General features: G+C 40.5%; 1 protein-coding gene and 1 pseudogene across 2 annotated transcripts in view; one reads left to right on the forward strand and one right to left on the reverse strand.

Moving 5' to 3' along the window:
* The first annotated feature begins 7,973 nt into the window (after window positions 1-7,973).
* RALBP1 (ralA binding protein 1) overlaps window positions 7,974-26,961 on the forward strand; it is a 53,440-nt gene continuing 34,452 nt past the window's right edge. Inside the window, exon 1 of one of the 2 annotated variants that reach the window (XM_039463530.2) lies at window positions 7,974-8,158. The gene's annotated coding sequence lies outside the window, so the exon portion shown is untranslated. The remainder of the gene's footprint in view (window positions 8,159-26,961) is intronic. The other variant, XM_039463531.2, reaches the window with a different exon arrangement.
* LOC104650871 (heterogeneous nuclear ribonucleoprotein A1-like) lies at window positions 19,928-26,504 on the reverse strand (annotated as a pseudogene).

Raw genomic sequence — 26,961 nt, forward strand, 5'->3', positions numbered from 1 at the left:
ATCCCCAGAAGTGCAGAGTTTCCAATTTTTCCACATCCTTGCTATCACTTGCATTTTCTAGAGTTTTTTGTTGTTTGCTTTTTTGTTTTTTACAGTGGCCATCTTAATGAGTACACAGTCATACCTCATTGTGGTTTTGAATTGAATTTCCCTAATGACCAATAATGTAGAGCATCTTTTCATTTGTATATCTTCTTTGGAGAAATGTCTATTCATGTCCTTGGTCTGTTTTTAAATTGAATTGTTTTTTCTTGCTGTTGTTGAGTTCCTCTGTTCCTCCCTTGCTGGTTTATTTGTTTGTTTAGAGATGGGATTTTGCATATTGCCTAGGCTGGCCTCAAAATCCTGGTCTCAAGGGATTCTACTGCCTCAGCCTCCCAAGTAGCTAGGACTACAGCCACACACCACTGTTCCCAGCTTAGTGTACAATTTTAATTCCTTTGTTGTTGATTTCTTAGCTATATTTTTAACATTTTACTTTTATTTAATTTGCCTATAATCCCAGCTACTCAGAAGGCTGAGGTGGAAGATCACTTGAGGCCAAGATTTCAAGACCAGCCTGCGTAACATAATGAGACCCCATCTCTAAAATTATTTAATAATTAGCTGGATATGGTGGTGCATACTTGTGGTCCTAGCTACTCATAAGGCTGAGGTGGGAGGATTGCTTGAGTCCCAAAGTTTGAGGTTACAGTCAGCTATGATTGTGTCCCTGTATTCCAGCCTGAATGACAGAATAAGACATCATCTGTTAAAAAAATTAATTTTACTTAATGTATTTTTTCTGTTTATTTGTTTCACCTAAAATATTTTAAATTACTTTTTTTTTTTTTTTGAGACGGAGTTTCGCTCTTGTTACCCAGGCTGGAGTACAATGGCGCGATCTCGGCTCACCGCAACCTCTGACTCCTGGGTTCAGGCAATTCTCCTCCCTCAGCCTCCTGAGTAGCTGGGATTACAGGCACACACCACCATGCCCAGTTGATTTTTTGTATTTTTAGTAGAGACAGGGTTTCACCATGTTGACCAGGATGGTCTTGATCTCTTGACCTCGTGATCCACCCACCTCGGCCTCCCAAAGTGCTGGGATTACAGGCGTGAGCCACCATGCCTGGCCTTAAATTACTTTTTTACTGGTTATTTTAAGGAGTACAACGTGTACTATGGTTTGAATGTTTGTTTCTCCTCCAAAATTTGTAGGTTAAAACCTAATTCCCACAGTGATAGTATTAAGAGGTAGAGTCTTTCAGTGGTAATTAAGAGGCTGGTTGTGGTGGCACATCTCTGTAATGTCTCTAATTCCAGGACTTTGGGAGGTCAAGGCAGGCAGATTATTTGAGGTCAGGAGTTCAAGACTAGCCTGGCCAACATGGTGAAACCCTGTCTCTACTAAAAGAAAAGTACAAAAATTAGCTGGGTGTGTTGGTATGCACCTGTAATCCCAGCTACTTGGGAGGGTGAGTCATGAGAATCACTTGAACCTGGGAGGGAAAGGCTGCAGTGAGCAGCCGCTACACTCCAGCCTGAGTGACAGAGTGAGACTCTGTCTCAAAAAAAAAAAAAAAAAGGTAATTAAGTCGTGAAAGTGGAGCCCTCATGGATAAGATGAGGGCTATAACTGCTCAAAGGATTCATTTTGCCCACTGCCCAGATAGAGCCTATTTAACAAGACAGGGGAATTGAAATACAGGGTTTAATACACATAGATTTGGCTAAACAGGAGACCAGAGTTTTATTATTACTCAAATCTGCCCCACCCTGCTCCAAAATTCAGAGTCTAGGGGTTTTTCAAGGACAGCTTGGCAGTTAGTGACTACAAAAATAGGTGTTGCTGATTGGTTGGGGATGCAATTGTAGGGATGTGAAAAATAGTCCTCAAGTGCTGAGTCCAGTTTTGGGTGGAGGCCTTAGAGAACCATGCAAAAGCCTGAAAAGACATCTCAAAAGGCCAATCTTAGGTTCTAGTAATTGGAGAAGCTTGTGATCTCCATAATAATGGCTGGTAATCATTTAATTATGTGTATATCTTAGCAGAATTCAGGTTCCTCTCATCCTCCTAATCTGTTGACTTGTCAGTTTTACAAAGGCAATTTAGTTTTGGAAGGGGTTATTATCATTTAAGCTATAAACTAAATTTCTCCCAAAGTTAGCTTAGCTCATGCCCAGAAATAATCAAGGGCAGTTTAGACGTTAAAGGCAATATGGAAACGGTTGGGTCAGATCTCCTTCACAGTCATAATTTTCTCACTGCTGGAATTTTTGCAAAGGTAGTTTCAGGGCCCTTATAAAAGAGCTAGAAGTCAAAGGTCAAGGTTTCTTTTCTCTCTTGCTCTTCTGCCATCTGTCATGTAATGATGCAATAAGAAGGGCCTTAACTGATGCTGGCACCTTGATCTTGGACTTCCCAGCCTCAGGTGCTCGTTACAAATTATGCAATCTGTAGTATTTTGTTATAATTGCACAAAATGAACTGAGACATGTATCTTTAACTTAATCTCTTTCAGGTTAATACTAACTTGATTTCAATAAACTACAGCAAATTTGCTCTGATATAGCACCATTTCCTCCCCCTTCTTTTGTGGTATCACTGTCATATATATTCCATTTATATAATATCAACAATATAAAATTATTGCTTTAATTAATATTTTTTAAAGAAATTAAAATTGTGTGTGTATACTCTTAATATTTATTCACATATTTTAAAAATTTCACATCTTCATTTCTTTCTATATATCGGAGTTATGCTCTCCTGTAATTTCTTTTCACTCTGAAGAACTTCCTTTAATATTTCTTGGAGGGCAAGTTTGCTAGCAACAAATTCTCTCAGGTTTTTTCTCTGTGAATGTATTTCATTTTCCTTTTTGAAGGATAGTTTCATTGGATTCAGAATTCTTGGTTTACAGTTTCCGCCTCACTTAACAACTTGAACATACAATTCCAATGTCTTACAATCTCTGTGTTGCTGATGAGAAGTCAGCTCTGTGTCATATTGTTTTCTTCCTGTGCTGTTGACTCATTTTTCTTTTGCCACTTTCAGGATTTTCCTTTTCATTCTTGGCTTTCAGCAGTTTTTATTATGATGTATTTAGGTGCAGTTTTCTTTTTGTTATCTTACTTTGTGTTCATTTGAGCTTCTTATTTTTGTAGGTGTTTTTTTAAATCAAATTTGGGGACTCTTTTAACCTTATTTCAAAAAATTTTGGCCCTCTTTTCTCCCTCTCCTATCTTTCTGGAACTCTCATTTCATGTATGTTAGGACATCTGATGTAATTTTACAGGTCCCTGAGGCTCTTCTCTCTCACTTTCTCTTTTTATTTTTTACTGTCAACCAGAGCTTTCCTTATTAGGTAAATATTATTAATTTTGGTTTGTGATTCTCAATTATGTAATAATTTGTTTCATTCTCTGGTAAAATTTGCTTAATTCTCTGGTAAAATTTAATATTTTACACCTGATATTTACATATGATCTCTGATATAAAAAGTGCTACCATGCTCTTCCTCTTATTAATTCTTTCTTTCTTTTTTAGTTTAGCCCAGTTTATTTCATATGGTCTTAAGTCTTAAAACTGTTTCTTCTGTATAGGTAAGTAATTCAAATCATTGGCTTATTTCCCTACCAATATATAAGTTCAGACTTTATCTGTCAAATTCATTAAGTGGTAGTTCCTGACATCACATAGCAAAACAAAACAAACAAACAAAAAACCCAAAACAGTAAAAAACCCACAATCCACCCCCCCTCAATCATCCTACCAATATTTAATCTAATAAAATTGGGCTTTTCTGTAGTGATTTTTGTCTCGATAATCCAAATTCGGGTTTCATTAGTTTTAGCAAATGAAATAAAATAAAACATTATGCTCAAAAATATACATACATACTCCAAAGGCTGAGAGATATACCAAGCTATTATTACTGGTTATGTATATGCAGGTAAAATTATAAGATTTTTGTTTTTTTGCATGCTTTCTTTATGTAGGTATTCTTTTTAAATAATTTTTATTTTATTTCAATAGTTTTGGGAGTACAGGTGGTTTTTGGTTATGTGGATAAGTTCTTTAGTGGTCATTTCTGACATTTTTGTGCACTGTATCCCAAGCAGTGTACCCAATATAAATAAAAGGTCTTTTATCCCTCACCTTCCTCCCAACCTTCTTCCCTGCCCCACCCCAAGTCCCCAAAATCCATTATATCATTCTTATGCCTTTGCTTTCTCATAGCATAGCTCCCACATATAAATGAGAACACACAATATTTGGTTTTCCATTCCTGAGTTACTTCACTTAGAATAATGACCTCTAGCTTCATCCAAGTTGATGCAAAAGACATTATTTTGTTCCTTCTATAGCTGAGTAGCATTCCATGGTGTATATATGCCACATGTTCTTTACCCACTCATTGGTTGATGGGAACTGAGGTTGGTTCTACATCTTTTGAATTGCAAATTGTGCTCCTATAAACATTCATGTGCATGTGCTTTTCATATAATGACTTCTTTTCCTTAGCATAGATACCCAGTAGTGGGATTGCTGGATAGAACGGTAGTTTTATTTTTAGTTCTTTAAGGAAACTCCATACTGTTTTCCATAGTGGTTGTACAAATTTACATTCCCTGTTTCCCCTTTTTCTATTTAAAACTATAGTCTATGTCCTTGAGTCTAGCTTATTGCTAAAAATATCCTCTCTTTTATGGATGTGTCATTATTTCTCCTCTTTTGCTTCATATTTTTCTCTGTTTTTTGAATAGGATAGTTTCTCTATAAGCATACTGGTTTTTTTTTTTGTTGCCATCTCAAATCACTGGGATTATATAATACAACTTCTATTTCTCTTACTATATTTTTCAACTCTAGAAATTTATTTCTTTTTTATAGAACCTATTTCCCTATTTATATCCTTTATATGTTAAATAATTCTCATACTTTCCTTTAATCCTTTGAAAAATGTTTAATTTTTAAAACATAATTGTAAGAGCTACTTTCAAGAGTTTGCATCTGAATCCAATATCTGAGCCCAGTGGGTCTGTTTCTATTGATTGCTATTTTCTTCCTCAGAGTGGGTGACATTTAACAGAACATTTGCATGAACCATAATTGCTGGTTGAAAAGTAGATATTTTATATATTGCAGCAACTCTAGATGTTTTATTTTTCTTAGTTTTGTTGGTGTTATTTCTTTTTTTAATTTATCTTCCTAGATTTACACAGATTTAAAACCTGTCTCTATAAGGCCTGTGGCTGCTGGTATCTTTGCTCTGTTTTTTAAATTCACATTTTGATTTTTACCCTGACTTTCTGGGCTTTGTCCCTGTGTCTGTATAGCTGTGGCCAGTCAATGATTTGGCAGTGGTTGTACTCAAACACCTTGAGTTTATGAGTCTTCTTCCCTCTGCTAATCAATCTGTGTGTGGATTGAGGAATACATTCACAGTTGCCACCAGTTCTCAAGTCTTCCTTCACTTTCACTTTTTCACAGGTCTCTTGGGTCAACCCCAGGCAGATGCATAGTTTCCCAATCAGTCAGAGACATGTAGAGACTTAATTAACAAACAGGATTTCTGTGGGGAAGTAGACTCTATATAAAAAAGAATAAATGGTATTTTTACAGTTGAAAGGTATACACTGGAGTGCAGTGGTGTGACCATAACACTTCAGTGACCCTTATTTCTAAAATCTCCCTGTTATATGTTTTTGACTAGTTTGTCATTTGCCCCACCCAGGACTGTAACCTCAGGTAAGCACAGCTGTGGGTTTGTCTTGTTCATTTCCATATAAGTTTGTCATTTTTAGTTGGAAAAGCCTTGAGTTTTTTACCTCCCACCACAAATTGAGTCCTTCCCTTTGGCAGCAAAGCTGCTAGTTTTCTTGGCTAGTCCTACCCACACTGGCAAAACTGCAGTTCTGGTGCAACAGGGTGGGAAAGAAGCAGCCTCAGGCCAGAAAGCCACAGACATCTATTGTTTCTGCTAGAAGTTCTAGCAGTTTTTCAAGAATAGATGCTTCTCAAATTGTTTTCTATATTTGATTTCCAGTGCTCTGAAATGGTTGTTTTTGGCAATTTTGTCCAGTTTAATATCTATTTGGTGTGCAGAGAATTGCTGACCATGCCACACAGCCATAGCTGAACGTCCCTTCCACAGTTTTTTTTATGTAGGAACCTATAATAGGACCTTTCAGTGTCATGTAAAAGAAATCCAACTGAATTAGGACTTTTAGAATTTGAATATGAACTGGCTTAAACACAGGAAATTTGTGCCTCACAATTCTGGATAGTCTGTAAAATGGCCCTTGCTCACAATCCCGAATAGTCTATAGGATAGTACATAGAATCAAACAGGTAAGGTTTGATACTGCAGCTCAAACCACGCGCCAAACACAAGGTTCTTCTCTATTCTTCCCGCACTCATTTAACAGTACTGACTTCAGCCTCAGGCTCTACTGTTGCCTTCCCTCTAAACTCTCATCTCTCTAGGGTTTCCCCTTATAGGAGGAAAACAGTTGCCATATTTCCAGACGTCATATACTTACACCATACTAGAGAAGCAAGGAGCTACAGTTTACTAGAAGCCCCAACCCAAGTCTATGTGGGTTCACTGTTTCTGATTGGGTTTGTGACCATCTCTGTTGCTAAAGGGAATGGCTGTGAGGCTAAAATGGGAGGAATAAATGCTCAAGAGGCAGTCAACAAATATATTCTATATCCACACATATTGGCTCCAAATAATGAATTAGTGGGCTCATCTACTCAGGCTCACAGGCTCACAGCACTTGAAGAGCTGCGAAAACCACGGCCTCCAAATAAAACCGCAGTCTTCATTCTGCCAGGTCTTTCTCCCTTTCCATTTCTCATTTCTTCTCTTTCACACCCTCACCTTTGAGTAGGCCACTTGATGATGCAGGAAACAAGTCCATCAGCAATTGCCTCAGTAAAAATCTCCCCCTGCTCCCCTCCTGCAGCCCAATCAGTGCTGTCACAGGCAGGAAATTATCACTGCCATGCTTACCTGTCCAACCCAGTGATCAGAGGAGACTGTTCTACCGCGAGGGGCCCTGAGAAGGCTTTTCCGAAAGTCAAAGACCATCCCGTATCCACTCGTGGGAGGCCCCTGTGTTAAGACCCCTGGGGTTGAACTTTACTGGGTAGGGAGCACAGAGTACTAGGGACAAATTTACTGCCTGCTTTGAGGAAAGCTGGTGTGGGAGCAAGAGAGCAAGACGGATAGCAGCGGCCAATCTAATGGGCAACGAAGTTCCAGAGAGTCCTGCACGTAGGAATGCAAGTGACAAGGCAGGGCCGTCTATTCCAAGTCCTCGCAGGAGCCAACACCCGCTTCAGGAATTCTGCGGATGCTCCCGACCGAGCTCTATTCCCGTCTCTCCCTACAGGCCCAAGACGCTCCTTCCTCCAATCCCACACCCAGTAGAAGGCGGGGGCAGCCGCCCCACCCTGCGGCAGGCCGGACGGCCCCCAGGCTGGTTTAACTGGTTGCAACGACTAAAGCACGCTGGCACAAAGAAAGCGCTCAACTTTGGTAGCTGAGGCGCAGGCTGGCCAGAGCGTGGAGAGGAAAGCTCTTTCTGTCCTGAAGACCGTGGCAGGAGAAGTCCGCAAACCACCCTTGCCAGCGCCACACCAGGGTGGGCGCCAGTCCTGGGGTCCTGCAAGGCCAGCGACTGCGCAGGCGCCTGCAGAGCACTAGCGCTCGGCGCGTTCTCTCGCGCTCTCCCTCAGTCTGTCAGCTCAGCGAGCCCAGGACGAAGGGGGCGCGATGCCTCCTGGGTGTTGTTGTTTGCTTCCTTGGCGAGAGGCCTTCGGGCTGACTGGACGCCGGGGTCTCAGGAACTACTCCTCCCAGCATGCCTCGCGCGAGGGCACAGGGCGCCTGCCCTTGACGGCTTCAGCCGTCAGAGCGGAGAGGAGGACCCGGGAAGCCGGCTGCGGCGGGAGGAGGGAGTGCGCTTGCGCGCTGGACCGGCTCGTCTAGTTCTGTCCCAATCATTGTAAACAGGCGGAGGCTGGGCGGGGTGGGAATGGGGCGCCCGAGGCCGGCCTGGGGCGCAGCGCTGGAGGCGGCTGTGGCGGCTGCGGCGGCAGCGTGAGCACGAAGTAGTGGCGGCTGCGGCGGGGCGGGCGGTCGCGCGGCGGCAGGTACAGGTTAGTCACAGGGAGCTGTCGTGTGCGAGGGTCGCGGCGATGCCCCTGGCGTGCCCGAGGAGCCCTCTCCCGCGCCGGCCTCGCGCCCTCGTCTGTCAGGCAGCGTGTGGGGCTCGGCGCTCGCCGCGCTCGGGTTTGAAGTTGGGGGTGGGGGGCGTGGCTGCCCCCGGCGTCGGTCCCTCCTGGGAAGGCTTCGCCCCAGTTCTCGCCCCGCTGGCCGTTTGTCGCTCCCGCTGGCCGAAGGGCCTCCCTTCGCGGCGTCCGCGTTTGTGGTGCTCTCGGGGGCCGGGGGCGGAGAGTTAGTAGCTGAGCCTCCCCTGGAGTCTCCAGGCCTCGGGGGAGCTCTTGGGGGCGCCTGGACGGAGGCGAGGGGACCCAGCCCTCACCGCTGGTGGGTCGTGCCCGGCATCGTGGCCGGGCTTTGGGGTTTCCCCAGGGGACCAGGACAGGCTCTTGGTGTCGCTCTCCGCTGACACTGAGCAGTGGGCGCCCTTGGGTGCTGCGGTCCTTCCTTCAGGTTTCATTGGGAATGAAGGAACAGATCTGAAGTTGAGAATTCTTTCACAACTCATGTCTGTGCCAGAATGCTCTTAATTGAGGTCAACTTTCTCTCTCTTTTTAGAAAACTGATCGTTGTGAGAGTGAAACAGGTTTTACAGAATTATTTCACTCCTCCGACTTCCCTGAAGTAATTGTGCTGTTTCAAGTTTTGGGATTCAGTATTACAAAGCCTTCTTCCTCTTGAGCAAGGCCTAGTACAGTTCTTCAAGATCCCTGGCATGTTATTTCGAGGTATTTTGAACGTGCATGTACAGGAAGTGCAGCCGTTTGGCGTTTAGTTAGCGCACCATCCAGCCTTGTTAGAAAAGCTTTCGCTGAATTTTTTATTTAGTGGAGTGGTCATGTTCTAATGCTGCAGTACTTTGGGGAGCATTCCATCATACTTGGCAGTTATTCACGAAATATTGAACTTGTGATAAGGTTTTGGTTTGGTGCTCAGAGAGGCAGCACTTCTAAATGAATAAATGGGCCTGTGAATAAGAAAGATCACTTTCTGTTTTTAGAGTTATTTTGGTGATTTGATAACTCCTTTCTGTCTTTCTGAAAATGAATAATTACTGTAAGCTGGACTGGTGGTAGCAAGGGTAGGAAGGTCAGTAGAATGGTTTTTTCATTCAGAGTATCTGGTAGATGAGTGGGGTAGGTTAGTTAACAGTAGCTTTTGAGAAGTAACTCCTTAAACAAGGCAACTTGAAACAATGTAATACAACTTAGTTTGCTATCTCTTCAAAATATGGATTTCTCCCCTAATTTAGAATGGAAAGTGGTATCAGAAAGTGTGTAATAACTTTAATTTGTACAGTTATAGTTACATGGTTGTTTGCTTGGCAAGAAGAAATCGAGTCCAGAATGTAACCTAAAAGAATGTTCTTTCTGTTTTGAAAGAAGATCCCTATAGAAACTTAGTATATGTAAGAGGGAATAAGGAAAAATGCAGATTATTTAGAATACAGGAATTGCTATGTAGAAAGTACTGTGACCAGGGAAAGAGAACTTAAAGATAGATAAGACAATGTCCCTGCCTTTAGAGTAGTTGAACCTTATCTCTTTAATTGTCAACAAGTACAAGATTGTATTGATTGAAGAACAGATGAGGGTATAGTGGATGTTCTAAGGAGTTAATGGTCGGTTTCTTAAAATGAACAAAAGGAGAGCTGAAGAAGGGGAAAGCCGTAAGGAAAAACTATGTATAGAAGGTGATGAAAATAACAAGTGTACAGGCAGAGAAAGAATGGGCATTTAGGTGGCAGGAGCAGTGTGAGAAAAAGCATGGGAGTCTAAAATTACGGAGTAGCATCTGCAAAAATAGCAAATATAATACAGAGTGGTGGCAAGACCTGAAACTGGGGAGACAGGCAGACCAAATTGTGGATAGTCTTGCAGACCATCGAAGTAATTGCAGTTTTATCTTATAAGCAAATAGAAGTCATTGAGAGGACGAAGAAAAGACCTAAGTCAGCTCAGCCCATTTGTAACCCTCTGCTATATGTTTGGCACTGTGTTAGGTACTGTATACTTTATGTCCTTAAGCTTAAAGCAGGCTTACTCATGACTGATGCAGAAATTGGGGGCCTGGGGCCGGGGTGGGGAAGGAACTTGCCTTGCAGAGGGAAAGGTAGACAGAGACATGTAGGTAAGAAAGAACATGGAACACCGGATGCAGCGGCTCACACCTGTATTCCCAGCTTTAGGGAGGTAGAGGCAGGAGGATGCTTGAGCCCAGGAGTTTGAGACCTGCCTGAGCAATATAGTGAGACCCTGTTCACCACAAAAAGGAAAAAAGAAAAAGATAAAAAAAGAAAGAACATAGAACACTTTTGAGAATGGAAATTTGTTTTCTGTAGCTGTAACATTAGTTGTGGTAAGTAGCAGAAGATGAGGTTGTACAGATCTTCAAAAGTATTGCATGCCATTCCAAGGACCTTACCATTTTTTCCTATAGGTAATAATAGTGTGTATGTATTTTAATGAAACAAGAGGGTATGATTTTTATTTTATTTTTTAATTTTTAAATTTCTTTTGAGAGAAGGTCTCAGTCTGTCACTCAGGATGAAATGCAGTGGCACTTATTGCACTCCATCATAGTTTACTGCAGCCTCAACTTCCCAGGCTCCAGCGATCCTCCTGCCTCAGCCTCACGAGTAGCTGGGACCACAAGTGTACACCACCACATCTGGCTAATTTTTTGTATGTTTTTGTAGAGATGGGCTTTTGCTGTCACCCCAGGCTGGTCTTGAACTTTGAGCTCAGGCAATCCACCCGCCTCAGCCTCCCAAAGGGCTGGGATTACAGGTGGAAGCCACCATTCCTGGTCAAGATTTCTATTTTAGAAAGATCATTATGGAATTGTAGAGTAAGGATTTCAGAAGGGATGGAGAGAAGGTAAGAATGGATGCAGAAAGACTGGTTAGGATGTTTTTGCAATAATTGAAGTGAGGAATAAGGGTCCAAACTAAGGCAGTGTTAAAGGGAATATGGAGGAGGAGGTTAATAGAAATATTTAGAAAGTAGAATTCATAGAATTTCAGCAACAATTGGATATAGGGAGTGAGGGGAAAATGATAGAATAAGATGACTTGGATTTTAATTTGGGTGATTGAATAGACAATGGTAAAATATACTGAAACAGGGAATTCAGAAAGAAGCAAATATGAGGAGAAACATTATTTTAGCTTCTGAACATATTTAGTGGAAGTTACCTGTGAAATATCCAGGTGGAATCATCTGCTATGGAATTGTTAATGTGCATTTGGAGTACAAAGTAACAGGCTATATTATGAGTGGTATCTAAATTCTTTTTTTTTTTTTTTTTGAGATGAAGTCTCGCCCTGTCACCAGGCTGGAGTGCAGTGGCAGAGTCTCAGCTCACTGCAATCTCTACCTCTCGTGTTCAAGCGATTCTTCTGCCTTAGCCTCCAGAGTAGCTGGGATTACAGGCACACACCACCACACCCAGCTAATTTTTTTGTAGTTTTAGTAGAGACAGAGTTTCACCATGTTGGCCAGGATGGTCTTGATCTCCTGACCTTGTGATCCACCCACCTCAGCCTCCCAAAGTGCAGGGGTTACAGGCGTGAGCCATCTTGCCCAGCTCATCTCGCCCAGCCGGTATCTGAATTATTTGATTTAGATAACACGAAATTAGAGTTTGTTGACATAAAATAATTCTGGAAATAGGCCATGAAGAACATTTAAAGCCAGATAGAAGAAGAGCTGGAAAAGGAAATTCCTAAGTGTTTAGAGATGTAGACAAATCATGAGAAAATGTCATAGAAGCCAAAATGGCATCTGGCACCATCACAACTCACTACAACCTCCACCTCTTGGGCTCAAGTAATACTCTTGCTTCAGCCTCCTGAGTAGCTGGGACTGCAGGCATATACCACACCCCTGGCTAATTTTTTAATTTTTGGTAGGAATGGGATTTTGCCATGTTGCCCAGGCTGGTCTTGAACTCCTGGGCTCAAGTGATCTGCCTGCCTTGGCCTTCCAAAGTGCTAGATTACAGGTGTCAGCCACCACGTTGGCCTGGCATCATTTTTTTTTTTTTTAAGACGGAATTTCGCTCTTGTTACCCAGGCTGGAGTGCAATGGTGCGATCTCGGCTCACCGCAACCTCCGCCTCCTGGGTTCAAGCAATTCTCCTGCCTCAGCCTCCTGAGTAGCTGGGATTACAGGCACGCGCCACCATGCCCAGCTCATTTTTCGTATTTTTAGTAGAGACGGGGTTTCACCATGTTGACCAGGATGGTCTCGATCTCTCGACCTCGTGATCCACCCGCCTCGGCCTCCCAAAGTGCTGGGATTACAGGCTTGAGCCACCGCGCCCGGCCGGCCTGGCATCATTTTTAAAGGAAGTTATACTTCACAATCAACTCTCAAGAAAAAATATGTTAATATTTTTTTTAAAAAAAGGAAAGCCTCCACACAGTAGCTCATACCTGTAGTCCCAGCACTTTGGGAAGCTGAGGTGGGAGGATTGCTTGAGCCAGAGAGTTTGAGACCAGGCTGGGCAATATAGGGAAACTGGTTTCTCTGGAAAAAAAAAAAAAAAAAAAAAAAAATTAGCCCGGTGTGGTGGTGCATACGCAGCTACTCAGGAGGCTGAGGTGGGATGATCGCTTGATCCTGGGAGGTTGAGGCTGCAGTGAGCTGTGATTGTGCATTGCAGCATGGGGTGACAGAGTGCGACCCTGGCCTAAAAAAAGGAAAGCCATACTTTAAATGCTTTGAAAAGTTGAGCAAAACAAAGATTATTGAGAGTCTGTTGATTTGATATTGAGGAGGTTATTCAATTTGATACCTATGTGAGAACAGTTTTGATAGAATGGTTGGGGGAGGAGCTAGGTTTCGTGTAGTTGAGGTTAGAGAGTGGAAAAGCTTACATAGATTATTTAAAATCAATTTTAGCTATGAAGGAGAGAACAGAAAGAGGTGGTAGCAGAGGGTGATAAAGGGTTGAGAGAGATTTTTAACATGGCAAAGACTTGAACCTGCTTTTCTTTTTTAAAACAGCTTTATTGAAATATGATTCATGTACCCATAAAATTCACCCTTTTAAATTGTACAATGCATTGATATGTATGTATGGATGTATGTATGTATTCATTGGTCTGTGTGACTCAGTTTTTTTTTTTTTTTTTTTTTTTTGAGACAGAGTCACGATCTGTCGCCCAGGCTGGAGTGCAGTGGTGTGGTCACAGCTCACTGCAGCTTGACTTCCCAGGCTCAGATGATCCACCTCCTTCAGCCTCCTGAGTAGCTGGGGCTGTGGGTATGTGCCACCATGCCCAGCTAATTTTTTGTAGAGATGGGGTTTTCCCATATTGCTCACACTGGTCTCAAACTCCTGGGCTCAAGTGATCCACCTTCTTCACTTTGGTTTCCCAGAGTCCTGGGATTACACACATGAGCTGTCACACCCAGCCTCATTAGTTTTTAGTACAGATGCTTCTCTACTTACAACAGTTACATCCTGATAAACCCATAGTAATTTGAAAATATTGTAAGTGGAAAATGCATTTAATGCACCTAACATCATATTTAGCCTTGCCTACTGTAAACATGCTCAGAACACTTACATTAGCCTACAGAATCCTCTAACACAAAGTTTATTTTATAATAAAGTCTTGAATATCTCATGTAATTTATTGAATACTTTACTGAAAGTGAAAAACAGAATGATTATATGGATACCATTGTAAAGTTGAAAAATCTCAATTTGAAATGTTATATGTTGGGGACAGTCTGTATATACAGAGTTGTACAGCCATCACCACAATCAATTTTAGAACATTATCATTACTTTCCCAAAAAAAAACCGATTCTCCATTAGGAATAGTCACTCACTATCCTCCACCTCACCCCCATTAATCTACTTTCTGTTTCTCTTGATATTTCAGATATTCTGGTTATTTCATATAAATGAAATCATATATATGATCTTTTGTAACTGCCTTCCTTCACTTAGCATGTTTTCAAGGTTCATTCATATTGAAGAATATATTAGTACTTCATTTATTTTTATTGCAAAACAGTACTCTCATCTGGATATACCACATTTCATTTATCCATTTATCAATTGAACATCTAAGTTGTTTCTCTTTTTTGGCTATTGTGAATAATGCTGGTGTGAATATTCATGTACAAGTTTTTGCGTGGGCATATGTTTTCATTTATCTTATGTATGTACCTAGGAGTAGGAGTAGGAATTGCTGGGTGTGATATTATACAATAAGAAATATATATTTGGTCTTTGTGGTTCCTAGCCCAGAACTTCAAAGATCTGTGGAGCTTTCTGAATGATAGAGGTAATAGAGCATATTTTGATATTCATAGTAGATCTTTTTCAGTCACATCTGAATTTGTGCTAAAAACTGATTCTTGGTAGGCCCCTAGACAACTTGAGGATGGAAGCTGGTTGCCAGAAGAACCAACTGTGTGGATTAGCAAATTGGAACTTGCAGCCCCACCCCCTGGATGGGTGAGGTGGTGGTGAGGACTGGATATTGAGTTCAGTTAACAGTCAGTGGCAGGTGATATAATCAATCATGCATATGAAATAGGACCTCCATAAAAACTTCTAAACAGTGGGTTTCAGAGAGGTTCGGGGTTGGTGAATTTGTCCTTGTTCTGGGAAGGTGTTGCTTCAACCTCATGGGACAGAAGCTCATATTCTTGGAACCCCTCTGGGCCTCACCCTTGTGCCTTTTGATTTGGTTGTTTATTTATATCCTTTATAATGAGCTGATAGGCATAAATAAGTAAAGTGTTTCCCTGAGTTTTTGTGAGCCATTTTTGCAAATTATTGAACGTAAGGAGGGGGTTGTGGGCACCCCAATTTATAGCTGCTTGGTCAGAAGTACAGGTGGCAATGTGCAGCTGTGGCTGGTGACTGAAGTGAGGGCCGTCCTGTAGAACTGAGCCAGTGGAGTCTGACATTAACTCTGGGCAGTTAGTGTCAGAATTGAATTGAATTATAGGGCATTCACTTGGTGTCTGGAAAGTTGGAGAACTGGTTATGGTATGGAAAAACACTTCCACATGTGGTGTCAGAAGTGTTGTCAGAAAACAACTCATGTGGTAACTCTTCATTTAACAGTTTGAGGAACTGCCAAATTGTTTCCCAAAGCGACTACACCATTTTATAATCCAATTTTTCAGTTTCTCTACATCTTTGCCAATACTTGGCCATTTTCTTTTCTTTTTAAAATTTTAGCTATCTTAGTGGGTATGAAGTTGTATCACATTGAGGGTTAGATTCTCATTTCCTTGGTAGGTAAGATGTTGAACATCTTTTCATATGCTCATTGGCCATTTGTGTATTCTCTTTGGAGAAATACCAACTGAAGTTCTTTGTCTATTTTTAAATTGTATTGTTTGTTATCGAAAGAGTTCTTTGTATGTTTGGTTACCAAATGCTTATCAGATTTGATACTTCTCCTGTTTGCTGGGTTGTCTTTTCACTTTCTTGTTAATATCCTTTTGATGCATGAAAAGTTTTAATTTTACAGTATAATTTATCTGCTTATTTTCATTTGTTACACAGGCTTTTTGTGTCATATCTACATTGCCAAATCCAAGGATTGTAGATTTACTCCATTCTTTCTTCTAAGAGTTCTGTGGTTTTAGTTCTTATTTTCAGTTGTTGGTCCATATTTTTACATGGTGTGAGATAGGGGTCCACCTTTTTTTTTTTTTTTTTTTTTTCTTTTTTTTGAGGCAATCTCACTCTATCACTCAGGCTGGAGTGTAGTGGCCCAGTGTCAGGTCACTGCAACCTCCGCCTCCCTGGTTCAAGTGATTCTTATGCCTCGGCCTCCTAAGTAGCTGGGATTATAGGTATGTGCTACTACACCCAGACAATTTTTGTATTTTTAGTAGAGATGGGGTTTCACCACCTTGGCCAGACTGGTCTCAAACTCCTGGCCTCAAGGTGATCCATCCATTTGGCTTCTCAAAGTGCTGGGATCACAGATGTGAGCCACTGTGCCTGGCTTGGGGGGGGGGCCCACTTTTTTTGCATGTGTCAGTCTACTTGTCCCATCCTCATCTGTTGAAGAGACCATTATTTCCTGATTGAGTGGTCCTGCCATCCTTGTTCAAAATTAGTTGACCACAAATGTCTGGGGTTTTCCCCCTGGACTCTTGGTTGGATTCTGTTGATTGATATAGCTATCTTTGTGCCAGGTACCATGTGCCGTTTGTTTATTGCAGCTTCCTAGTACATTTTGAAATTGAGATGTGTGGGCTGGGTGTGGTGGCTCACGCCTGTAATCCCAGCACTTTGGGAGGCCGCGGTGGGCGGATCACCTGAGGTCAGGAGTTCAAGACCAGCTTGGTCAACATGGTGAAACCCTGTCTCTACTAAATATACAAAAATTAGCTGAGTGTGGTGGCAGGCACCTGTAATCCCAGCTACTCAGGAGGCTGAGGCAGGAGAATTGCTTGAACCCAGTAGGGGGAGGTTGCAGTGAGCTGAGATAGAACCATTGCCCTCCAGCCTGAGTGGCAAAATGAAACTCTGTCTCAAAAAAAAAAAAAAAAAAAAAAAAGTAAAGTAAAAATAAATAAATTAAAAAAAAAAAAGATGTGTGAATTCTTTGACTTTGTGGTTTCCAGTGTTTCTTTGGCTATTCAGGACCCCTTGCAATTCCATATGAAACTGAGGATCCATTTCTGTAAAAAAAAAAAAAAGTCCATTGGAATTTTAATAGAGATTGCAGTGAATTTCTAAATCCCTTTGGGTAGTATTTCTGCTTTAAAAATATTAAGTCTTCCAAACCGTTAACATGGGATGTCTTTTTACTTATTTACTTTGTCTTTTTTGCACAATGTTTGTAGTTATCAGTGTCAAGGCTTTCACTTCCCTGATTAAATTTATTTTTATTTATTTTTTTGGCTGCTGTTGCAAATGAAATTGTTTTTAAATTTAATTTTCACAAAGTTTATTGCCTAGTGTGTACATATACAACTTTTCTGTCACCTTATATTGTGTGACTTTGCTGAACTCCTTATTCGTTCCCATTGGTTTTCTGGTATATTCTTTTGAGTTTTGTATATAAGATCATGCCATCTGTAAATAGAGATAGTTTTACTTCTTTTCCAATATGGATACCATTTATTTATTTATTTTTCTTTCTTTTCTAATTGTCCAGGCTAGAACTTCCTGTACAATGCTGACAGATGAAAGTGGTAACAACAGATTTCCCTGTCTTGTTCTTGATCTTAGGAGGAAAGCTTCCAGTCTGTTACCGTTTAGTATAATGGTAACTGGGTTTTTTTTTCTTTACTTACTTTCTTTTTTTTTTTGAGACTCGGTCTCATTCTGTCACCCAGGCTGGAGGGCAGTGGTACAATCATGGCTTACTGCAGCCTTGACCTCTCAAGCTCATGTAAAACTCTCACTTCAGCCTCCTGAATAGCTGGGACTATAGGCATAAGCGACCATGCCTGGCTAATTTTTGTATATTTTGTAAAGATAGGGTCTTCCTATTTTGCCCAGGCTGGTCTCGAACTCCTGGGCTCAAGCATCTCCTGCTTCAGCCTCCTCAAATGCTGGGATTATAAGAATGAGCCACCATGCCTAGCCAACTGTGGATTTTTCATTGATACCCTTTATCAGTTTAAGGATGTTCTTTCTGTTCCTCATTTGTTGAGTACTTTGATGAGTGTCAGGTGTGTTGCTTAATTTTCTCCATGTTTTTGAAGTTTTCAACATTTTGTCTATTACTGATTTCCAGTTTTGTTTCATTGTGATCAGAGAACATACTTTGTATGAATTTAGTCTTAAAGTTTATTGAGGCATATTTTATTGCCTAACATATGGTCTGTCCTGGAGGCTGTTCCATGTGTACTTAAGACGGATTTGTATTTCACCGTCTTTGGGTGGGGTGTGGCTTATAGTGTTGTTCAAGTCTTCTTTTTCATTGTTGATCTTCTCTCTAGTTAGTCTATCCATTATTGAAAGGGAAGTATTGGCGGCTTTGTTTATCATAGAACGGTGTCTCTTGCCTCTCAATTCTGTCAGTTTTTGTTTTTTGTCATTGGAGGCTCTGTTGTTATGTGCATATATGTTTATAATTGTTATGTCTTGTTGATGGATTTACTCATTTATCATTATATAATATTTAAGAGACAGTCTATTTTGTTTGGTATTAGCATAGACTTTCTAGCTCTCTTTTCGTTACTGTTTGCATGGAATATATTTTTCTATCCTTTTACTTTCAGCTTATTTCTGTCTTCAGATCTCAAGTGAGTCTCTATAGACAGGCTATAATTGGATTGTGTGTGTGTGTGTGTGTGTGTGTGTGTGTGTGTGTGTGTTTGAGACAGAGTCTGGCTCTGTCATCCAGGCTGGAGTGCAATGGTGTAATCTTGGCTCACTGTAACCTTGGCCTCCCAGGCACAAACAATTCTGCTGCTTCAACCTCCTGAGTAGCTGGGACTGCAGGTGTGCATCGCCATGCCTGGCTAATTTTTGTATTTTTGGTTGCGATGGGGTTTTACCACATTGGTCAGGCTGGTCTTGAACTCCTGACCTTGTGATCTGCCTGCCTCCATCTGACAAAGTGCTGGGATTACAGGTGTGAGCCACCTCACCCAGCCAGATCTTGTTTTATTTATTTATTTATTTTAAGGTGGGGTTTCACCATGATGGCCAGGCTGGTCTTGAACTCCTGACCTCAGGTGATCCACCCACCTCGGCCTCCCAAAGTGCTAGGATTACAGACGTGAGCCACTGCGCCCAGCCTCAGATCTTGTTTTTTTAAATCTGTCTGCCAATAACTGTCTTTTAATTGGGGAGTTTGATTCATTTGCATATTACTGGTAAGAAAGATCTTCTACAATATTGCTATTTGTTTTGATATATCTTTTTTGTTCCTCAGTTCTTCCATTGCTGCCTCCTTTTGTGTTAAATACTTTCTGCTGTACCATTTTAATTCTTTTATGTTTCATTTGTTATATATTTTATTTTTTTTAAAGATAATTAAATTGTTTATTGATTACACATGATAATGGATGATACACCAGCTTCATTCCCATCTATGATTTTTTCTAGAACCATTATTTGATTTAGATATATTGCATAGGATGTACCAACAATCATTTTTATAACGAATAATCCCAGGATTTTGCTTGGGTAATCCCTTTTAATGGTGAACTTCAGGTCACAACAGTAACTATTAGTTCAACTACACCAAGGTTTCTGAAGACAATGGCTTCGCCCAAGCAGGTTGTATATAAATTCCAAATAGAACCTGGCATCACCCTGAAAGAATTCTAACTTCACACTGTTGGGGAAATTTACCAAGGTGGCTTCAGAGTAGACCAACTTTACCCAGCACATTAAAAAAAAAAAGACATTTATTCAGTGTCACGATCAGACTATTACATTTAGCAATCAACAGGAAAAAAAAAAAGAAAGAAAAAACATCTACATTAAAACCCTTTTTTGGAATACTTTACGCTTTCCACAGAACAGAAACTAAAATAACCTGTTATGCAATTAGTCACAAATACAGTCCTCGAGTTTTTTGCCTATACATGAGTATTTGTCTAAATCATGTCTTCTTTGTAGCAGCTAGGCCCTGCCACCACTGTGGTTGGCTGAGTTGACAAATCTGTTGTAACCTGTAGCTTCCCTGTCACTTCTCTGGCTCTCCTCTCCTGCTAAACTTTGTTTCCTAATTAAAATCTGCCACTGCCATAGCTACTGCTGCTACTGGAACCGCCATAGCCACCTTGGTTTCATGGTTTGGCAAAGTATCGGCCGCCACCACCATAGGGGCCAGAGCTTCTGCCTCCAAAGTTTCCTCCCTTCATGGGTCCAAAATTTGAAGACTGATTGTTGTAATTGCCAAAATGATTGTAGCTTCCACCACCTCCAAAACTGCTTCCATCATTAGCAAATGCATTATAGCCATCCCCATTGCCACCATATCCGCCACCACCATGGCTGCCACCAAAGCCACCACAACCACTAAAGTTTCCTCCATGACCAAAGTTGTCATTCCCACCGAAACCACCTCCACGACCACCACCAAAGTTTCCAGAACCACTTTGACCTCTTTGGCTGGATGAAGCACTCACCATCTCTTGCTTTGACAGGGCTTTCCTAACTTCCCAGTTGTGGCCATTGACAGTATGGTATTTCTGAATGACAATCTTATCCACGGAGTCATGGTTGTCAAAGGTTACAAAGGCAAAGCCCCTTTTCTTGCCACTGCCTCTGTCAGTCATGATTTCAGTCACTTCAGTTTTTCCATACTGTTCAAAATAATCTCTTAGGTGATGTTCTTCAGTGTCTTCTTTAATGCCACCAACGAATTTTTTTTTTCACAGTTAGGTGAGCACCTGGTCTTTGAGAATCTTCTCTTTGAGACAGCTCTCTTTGGTTCCACAACTCTTCCATCCACTTTGTGTGGCCTTGCATTCATGGCTGCATCCACCTCCTCTACAATTGCACACATGATGAACTCAAAGCCCCTGGAGTGCTTGGTGTTTGGATCTCTCATTACCACACAGTCTGTGAGCGTTCCCCATTGCTCGAAATGGCTGCTCAGGCTCTCATCGGTTGTTTCAAAGCTCAACCCTCCAATGAAGAGCTTCCTCAGTTGTTCCGGCTCTTTAGGAGACTCTTAGACATGATCGCAGGGAGAAGAGAGACTTTAGTGATGCTTCTTCAGCGGCGTCCACGGGCAGAAAAGCCATTTGTTATATATTTTCATAGTAGTTGCCCTGGGATTACAATTAACATCTTAATTTATAACAATCTAGTTCAGAGTAATATCAACTTAATTTTTATAATGTAGGAAACTCTGCTCCTATATAGCCCTACCCCTTTATGCTGTTATTGTCACAGTTATATCTTAGTACATTGTATGCTCATCAACACTGATGTACAATTACTGTTTTATGCAGTTGTTATTTAACTCAGGAGAAGAAATACAAAAAATACATTTATATTCTTTTTTCTTTTCTTTTCTTTTCTTTTTTGAGACGGAGTTTTGCTCTTGTTACCCAGGCTGGAGTGCAGTGGCGCTATTTCGGCTCACCGCAACCTCTGCCTCCGGGATTCAGGCAGTTCTCCTGCCTCAGCCTCCTTATATTCTTTTTAATATCTACTTACCTAATAAGTTTTTTTTTTTTTTCTTTTTGAGACAAGATCTCACTCTGTTGCCCAGGCTGGAGTACAGTGGCATGATCATGGTTCACTGCAGCCTTGACCTCCTAGGCTCAAGTGATCTACCTTGGCCCCCCAAACTGTTGGGATTATAGGCATGAGCCATTGTGCTCAACTGTAATAACCTTTACCAGTGTTATTTATTCATGTGGATTTGAGAGTTGTCTAGTTAGTGTCTTTTCGTATTGGCATGAGGGACTCCCTTTAGCATATTTTTGAAATAGCCTTCTGGTCTTTGTGGTTTCTGATGAGAAGTCACTAGTTAATGTTTTTGGTGAGTAACTTCTTTCTTGCTTCTTTCAAGATTCTTTGTCTTTCTTGCTTTTTTCAAGATTCTTTGTCTTTCAGCTATTTAAGATGTGTTTTGGCATGGATCTCTTATCCTACTTGCAGTTTCTTGAACTTCATTAAATTGGGAAGTTTTTTTTGCCATTAGTTGTTCAAATATTCTTTATGCCCCTCTCTTTCCTTTTGTGACTTCTCTTATGTGTATTTTTGGTATGCCTGATGGTATCCCATATATCTCTTAGGCTCTGTTGTAAGGGATTCCATATCCTTTTTTTTTTTTTTTTCTGACCCTCAGACTATTTCAATTAACCTATCTTTATGTTCTCTGGTTTTTGTTCTGCCTGCCCAAATAAGCTGTTGAGCCCTTCTGGTGAACTTTTCATCTCAGTTATCATACTTTTCAACTCTATAATTTGTTTGATTTTTTAAAAAAATTCTACTCTTTATTGATACTCTCTTGCTTTCTTCTAAGACATGGTTTCCTTTAGCTTTAGAACGTACTTAAAATAGGTTAGTTAAAGTTGTTATGTAATAAGTCCAGTTAGTGTCTGGGCTTCCTTAGGGATAGTTTCTTTTTTCTTTTTTTTCTTTTTTCCTTTTGAGACAGAGTCTTGCTCTGTTATCCAGGCTGGAGTGCAGTGGCACAGTCTTGGCTCACTGCAGCCTCAGCCTCCCAGGTTGAAGCAGTTCTCCCATCTTGGCCTCCCAAAGTACTGGTATTACAGCTCTAAGCCACTGTCCCTGGCCTGTGACAGTTTCTGTGATTGCTTATTATTATTATTTTTAAATCATTCCTTCTTGTTTCTTTGCGTATATGTAACTTTTTGATGAAATTAGACATTTTGAACATTATAATGTTGCAGCTCTGGAAATCAGATTCTCCCATCCCCAGGGATGTTGTTGCTGCCTGTTGTAGCTATTGTTAGTTTTGTCTAGTGACTTTTCTGAATTTTTGTGAAGTCTTTGTGTTTTGTCCTGTGTGACCTCTGCCGAAGACTACTAAAAAGGTCTTTGCTCTGTTAATTTAGTAGTCAGTTAGTGATTGGACAGAGTTATATGAGAGGCTAAGATAGGAGAATCTCTTGAGCCCAGGAGTTTGAGACCAGCCTGGGCAAAATGGTGAAACCCCATCTCTACAAAAAATACAAAAGTTACCTGACTGTGGTGGTGTACATTTATAGTTCCACCTACTTGGAGGGCTGAGATGGGAGGATTAATCGAGCCTGGGAAGTTGAGGCTGTAGTAAGCTATGATCACACCATTGTGTTCCAGCTTCCATGACATAATGAGATCCTGTCTCAAAAAAAAAAAAAAAAGTCAATTCTGACAGTATTGCCAGTTTTTAGTTGCTTTTGTGGATGGGTGGAGTTTTGGATTCCTTATTCTACCATTTTAATCAGTCACTCCTCCATCTATTTATTTATTACTCCTCTAATTAAGTTTAAACTACCTGTATCATTATAGTTCAAGTGAGTTTCTTGTAGACGGCAGGGTTTTTTGTTTTTTTTTTGTCTTTCCCTTGCTTTATTTCTTTCCTTTCCTTTCCTTTTCTTTCTTTCTTTTTTTTTTTTTTGTTTTTGAGACAGAGTCTCACTCTGTCACCCAGGCTGGAGTGCAGTGGTGCAATCTCAGCTCACTGTAACCTCTGCCTTCTGGGTTCAAGTGATTTGCCTGCCTCAGCCTCCTGAGTAGCTGGGACTACAGGTGCACATCACCACAGTTGGCTAATTTTTTGTATGTTTTAGTAGAGACAGGGTTTCACTGTATTGGGCCAGGCTGGTCTCGGACTCCTGACCTTGTGATCTGCCTGCCTTGGCCTCCCAAAGTGCTGGGATTACAGGCAGAAACCACCATGCCTGGTTGGTTCCTTTGCTTTATTTCTAAAGGATTTTAAGTTGCTAATAAAGATATAAGACAATAAAGGGTTTTTTTGGCTGTTAACAAACAGTGCTGCACTACATATTGCAGAAAACTTAATATTTTTGCTTACTTTTGTCTACTTGGATGGTAAGGTCCTAATTTTTTTTTTCTTTGAGATATAGTCTTGCTCTGTTGCCTAGGCTGGAGTACAGTGGTGCGATCTCGGGTCACTGCAGCCTCCACCTCCTGGATTCAAGTGAGTCTCCTGCCTCAGCCTCCTAAGTATCTGAGACTATAGGCATCTGCCATCACATTTGGCCAATTTTTGTATTTTTAGTAGCGATAGGGTTTCATCATGTTGGCGAGGCTGGTCTCGAACTCCTGACCTGAGGTGATCCTCCTGCCTCAGCTTCCCAGAGTGCTGGGATTACAGGTGTGAGCCACCGCACCCAGCCAGAATATTAATTTTTGATAGATATTACTAAGTTGTCCTTTGTCCTTCTAATTCTATCAGCTTACACTCCTACCAGTAGTGTATAAGTGTTTGTTTCTTCACATCCTCCTTAATATTGGGACTCAAACTTGTTCATCTTTTGAAAATTGGTGCATGAAAAAGTACATCTCTTTCATTTCCCATTCTTTCATTGTAAAATATGTTTGATGTATGCTGTGTGTTCATATCCTTTACTCATTTTTCTGGTTTAAAAAAAATAGTTTTGTAAATTATTTGTCACTTCCGTTGCTAGTATTTTTTTCAAGTTTCTTGTTGTTTTTTTGAGTTTTGATATTTTAAAAATGTAATTATGTGTTTTCTGAAGGATTTTTTAAATGGAAAATTAAGGAGAAAAGCAGTGAAACTCTTCTCTTTTCAGACTTGTTTATGGGGAAAAATATGTATTTCAATTTTTTGCTTTATGTATGGTTAATAACACAACGGTTATGACACTTAGTCAAAGCTCACAGCTATGTTCCAGATGGAGCTAAAGTTTACCTACAGCATCTGTCAAACTCCAAAGCCCGTATACTTCCTGTTGATCAGGAAGTATCAAGAGGATCCATCGGTATATTTCTGTTTCTTTATAGATGGATAGGAGGCTAGATGAGATAGAAATAATATGATTGTCTTTTTAGTTAAAGCAGTTAAAATGTATTTTATTTTGAAAAAGATAATACCCATGGTACATAGAGGTTAAACCATCTCTCCCCTTTACTCTTTTTTCTTAGCCAAGATCTCTTTGAAGGGATTAAAACTTAATATTTCCTTTTATATTCTTCCAGAGATGTTTTATATACATGCAAGTAATATGTGTGAACATGTAAACATTCTATTCTAAACAGTCATGAGTAAGTAATATGTATAGGAAGGGAATCAGTATTTGTTGACACCTGCTGTTTTAACAGGCACTGAGCCTGTTTTTTTTATATTTAATTGAAGTTTTTCAAACTGATTGCCTTGAAGATTTATACAATTATTTTATGAAACTTTTATAAAAAAGGTTATTGAAAACAAAAATACTGGCAGAAGTCATTTGGAGTTGCTTCCAGAGCTTGCACTATGATGTATTGAAGCATGGCAGTCCATTAACAAATGAAGGTTACATTAGTTCAGAAGCACTAAAAGTGAGAATCAGGTATTGTGATGCTTTGAAAATAAAGCTGTATACCATTTTCATTGTTTAAAAATGAGGTATACTTGTCAGTTATAAAAGGGTTATTGTGTAACTAGAACTTTCCTTGTAAGGGTGTGTGTGTGTGTGTGTGTGTGTGTGTGTGTGAGACGGAGTCTTGCTCTGTCGCACAGGCTGGAGTACAGTGACAGTCTCGGCTCACTGCAACTTCCACCTCCTGGGTTGAAGTGATTGTCCTGCCTCAGCCTCATGAGTAGCTGGGACCATAGGCGTGCGCCACCACACCTGGCTGTATTTTCAGTCGAGATAGGGTTTTGTATTTTGTATTTTTAATAGAGACAGATTTTGTGTTTTTAGTAGAGACAGGGTTTTACCATGTTAGCCAGGCTGGTCTTGAACTCCTGACCTCAGGCAGTCCACCTGCCTCAACTTCCCAAAGTGCTGGGATTACAGGCGTGAGCTACTGTACCTAGCTTCAGAATAGAAATATGAATCAAGATCTTACACTTATTGCTTGAGAAAATTATGAGAAAGAAATTGCAGATATAAAGCTGAATAAAAGCTTACTTAAGTCCATTTTGTTACAAACAATTAAAAAGCAGTGGGTAAAATTCTGAGTTTTTCAACATAGTTTAGCATTTTAAGGAAAAAAACATGACATTAGAGTTTGCTTCTTCAAATATTTCTCAGGTTACTTTTCAAATTAATGTCTTAGAAGCATTATGATTGTATAAAAATTTTTTGTAGTCAACTTAAGGCATAAAAGCATAATTTCCTTCCTTTAAGTCTAAATGATGGAATAGTTTTACATGATAACGAGTTACAGAATTTAAGTTACAAGACAGGAACAATCTGCTAACTCTCTCTCTCTCTCTCTCTCTCCGTGTGTGTGTGTGTGTGTGTGTGTGTATATAAACATTTTTTTAAACAAATAATGATTGTTACTTTTAACAAGTTAATTTGAACCTTTATTTGTTGTTATAGTTTAATAAATGGTGCTTTTACTTCCTGCTTTTTTTAATCAAAATAATTCACTATGTAGGTAATGAGTTACTATTTAACATTTTAATCCCAAATCTTGACTTTTGGCCTATTTTGCCTGTATAAAGTTAGTATTTTACTTGTGTCTCCAGATTTTATTTAATTCCAGGAAATAATGCAGCTGCTAATTCTATTTACTTTTTTTTTTTTTAGACAGAATCTTGCTGTCACTCAGGCTGGAGTGCACCAGCATGATCTTGGCCACTGCAACTTCAGCCTCCTGGGTTCAAGTGATTCTCATGCCCCAGCCTCTTGAGTCACCACAATTATAGGCGTGCGCCATTATGCCCAGCAATTTTTTTTCTATTTTTAGTAGAGATAGAGTTTCACTGTGTTGGCTAGGCTGGTCTCGAACTCCTGGCCTCAAGTGATCCTCCCCCTTGGACTCCCGAAGTGTTGGGATTACAGGTGTGAGCTGCTGTTAATTCTTATGCAGTGCCTTTACATCCTAGCCAGTAATTTTATTCCTATTTTCCATTTCTCTTCTCTAAAATTTTGCCTTGTAATATGGTTTGGCTGTATGCCCACCCAAATCTCAACTTGAATTGCATCTCCTAGAATTCCCACGTGATTTGGGGGGGGATCCAGAGGGAGGTAATTGAATCATGGGAGCTAGTCTTTCCCGTGCTGTTCTTATGATAGTAAGTCTCATATGATCTGATGGGTTTATCAGGGATTTGGCTCCCTCCTCATTTTCTCTTGATACCCCCATGTAAGAAGAGCCTTTAGCCTCCTGCTAC

Source organism: Saimiri boliviensis, chromosome 13 (genome assembly GCF_048565385.1).
Source record: "Saimiri boliviensis isolate mSaiBol1 chromosome 13, mSaiBol1.pri, whole genome shotgun sequence".
Taxonomy (NCBI): Eukaryota; Metazoa; Chordata; class Mammalia; order Primates; family Cebidae; genus Saimiri; species Saimiri boliviensis.